The sequence below is a fragment of the Gastrolobium bilobum genome, unplaced genomic scaffold (genome assembly GCF_033153095.1).
Source record: "Gastrolobium bilobum isolate Gb01-03AN ecotype WA unplaced genomic scaffold, APGP_CSIRO_Gbil_v1 utg15090, whole genome shotgun sequence".
Classification (NCBI taxonomy): Eukaryota; Viridiplantae; Streptophyta; class Magnoliopsida; order Fabales; family Fabaceae; genus Gastrolobium; species Gastrolobium bilobum.
The window spans coordinates 1,288-4,247 of NW_026898506.1; the positions used below are offsets into that span (position 1 = coordinate 1,288).

General features: G+C 37.8%; 1 non-coding gene across 1 annotated transcript; it reads left to right on the forward strand.

The window, feature by feature from the left end:
- Nucleotides 1–266: 266 nt before the first annotated feature.
- Nucleotides 267–373, forward strand: LOC133316977 (small nucleolar RNA R71). Its single transcript, XR_009752271.1, has one exon. It is a non-coding gene; the product is annotated as a small nucleolar RNA R71 (small nucleolar RNA).
- Nucleotides 374–2,960: the final 2,587 nt, after the last annotated feature.

Genomic DNA, 2,960 nt, shown 5'->3' on the forward strand with positions numbered 1-2,960 from the left:
CTAGTTGTTGTTGCTGTTTCTTATTAGACTGTAGGATCTGATCATTCTGGGCCAAGATGGCATCATAGCCATCAAGCTTCATAATCCCCGCTCTTCTCTGTGGTGCGGGAGCATTATCATACTCCTGAGAGGCTAGAGACTCTAGTAATTCCAAGGCTTCCTCTGGAGTTTTTGTCTTCAAGGACCCTCCTGATGCAGCATTCACCACTGTTCTTGTGTTCGGCGTCATCCCTTGGAAGAAGGTTTTCGCTTGCTCCCAGGCTTCAATGCCATGTTGGGGACACTTCCTGAGCAGTCCTTTGAATCTTTCCCATGCTTCGTATAGAGATTCACTTTCTTTTTGTTCAAAAGAAGTGATATCCGCCTTGAGCTTTGCCATCTTCGAAGATGAGAAAAATTTATCCAAAAATTTGGTTGCCAAGTCGTCCCAGTGAGTGATGCTTCCTTGAGGTAACGATTGCAACCATCCTCTTGCTTCGTCTTTAAGTGAACATGGGAACAACCTGAGCAAAATAGCATCCCGAGACACCCCGTTCATTTTCAAGGTATCACAATATAGCAAGAAGTTTTCCAGATGGATGTAAGGGTCTTCAGTGCTTCCTCCGGCAAATTGGTCTTTCTGAATTAATTGTAAAAGTGCCGGCTTGAGTTCAAAGTTGTTAGCATCCACGTTTGGTCTAACAATACTCGCCGTCTGTGGAACTCGAGCAGGAGTCATGTAATCTCCCAACGTTCTCGGAGGTGGTGGAGGTACATTGTTGTCTCCCATTGCTTCTTCTCTTGGTTCTGTTGAGCTTGAAGCTTCTTTCTCTTGCTGTCTTCTTTCTTTAGCAAGTTTTCTGTTTCTTTTTGCTGTTTTCTCTATCTCCGGGTCGAATTGCAAGGAATCGGTGTCAACGGTACCTCGCATAAACCAGAAAAATAGATTATATAAAATAAGAAAATAAAACTGAATTTAAATAACAGAAAATTAAATAACAGAAAATAAGGTCCAATCTAAAGAATTAATAGCTACTATTAATGTTGAAATAGTAATCCCCGGCAACGGCGCCAAAAACTTGTTGCTACTCACGGCAAGTGCACCGATCGTACAAGTAATATATGATTAAGTAAGAGATCGTTCCCACGAGGATTACGGTTCAAGCACTAATTCACTATCGCAAACTTAGTTGGACAATCGAAAGTGTATTTGGAAACAGGATTTGAATTGTAAAATTAAAATATTAAATATTAAGCTAATTACTTGCAAGAATTAAAGACAAGAAATTAAAGATGTGATTTAAGAATGTAAAAGAAAAACGTAGTTAGGGGTTCGATTTCCTTTAATCTCCTTATTATGATTCGAAGTCCTTCTTTACGTTAACCGTCCTTAATATCAATCTAACCAATTCTTTCGCGTGTTATTAGAGTTCAATCCCTTGTTACCCTAAAACCTTTACAAACTTGAAAGAACCCTAGTTCCCCGGTTATTCCCCAAGAATGCAAGCATTAAGTTCAAGAATCTTAAGGTTACGCAAATTCTATGTCTATCCCTAGAATCATAGCGTTTACGATGAAGTTATCAGATATGGATCACACACCAACATCCCTATTGTCATGCATTTACCGATGATCATTATATAAGATTCAAGCCTATATAAAGCATTAAAAACAGATAACTTCATTCATGATAAAAAGGAAAATTAACGTACGAATTATTCAAAGCATAATAAATCGACTAAAATCCATCTAACCCTAACTACTTAAAGAACTAGCCGGACATGGCAAAATCAAGAACAAACGAAAATAGAAAAGCTCCCCCAAACTCCATAGGTGATTGGTGGATCTTCAAAATCTCCAGTGAACACTTGACGTTGATCCGTCTCCGCCGCTCACGAACATGAATCTGATGTTTCTCCGCATTCCCTCCGCCTCCAAGCACCCAAGAGTTGTTTAGCAATCTCCAAGTTATGTATTTCTGGTCCCCAATGGTGTTTTTATTGGCCAAGAGTTTGTATCCTAGTAGAAAACTCGAATGGGCCTAAGTTGGATCTGTCTGGGCGCTTAAGCCTGTTGTAGCGCGCTTAAGCGCCCTAGGACAGTGAATTCTGATTCGCGTTGCGCGCTGAAGCGCTCTGAGGGGCGCTTAAGCGCGCTCCTCGCGACAACTTTTTCTTCTTGTGGCGCGCTTAAGCCCTGAGTTGAGGGCTTAAGCGCCCAGAGGCAGTAGCTATTTGCGTTTTTTTAGGGAGCTTAAGCTTCTGAATGGGGGCTTAAGCTCCCACTTCTAACAACTTGATAAGATCCTCAATCTTATTGTTTTTGATCTTCTTCTATCATCTCTTGATCTTATCTTTTCTAGTTGTGATCTCTATTTATCCAATCTTCATCTTTGACTCCTTTTGTCAACAAATCCCTAAAAAATAGCAAAGATGATTCCATTAAACAAAAATTCAGATAATGTTCATGATTATTATATTAAACCTTAGTTTTTGACTTATTTAACTTGATATTTTATATTAATTTAGTCTATAAAATAAGATAAACTAAAGGTTTATCAGAACCTGAAACCCCATATATAGCAGCAAGGTCATTTCTTTGATTATTATATTCAGAATAATTTAGTGCACAATTTATATCATATGAGCCTCGCTTCGAGAATAAAATCAAATCCATATATATATATATATATATATATATATATATATATATATATATATATATATTTTGATGTAAAGAACCTGAAACCCCATATATAGCAGCAAGGTCATTTCTAATTTAGTGCACAATTTATATCATGAGCCTCGCTTCGAGAATAGCGCCTAATACCATATATCAATGATTAAATCTTTAGCCAAAAGGCAAAACTTTGTCAATTTATTAATTCTGCTTCCACATACATATAGATGAATAGTTGTTTTCACTGTATGAATCATATGCCGAAAGAAAATTTGGGGTGTGACAAGTTTGTTGCTATTTGC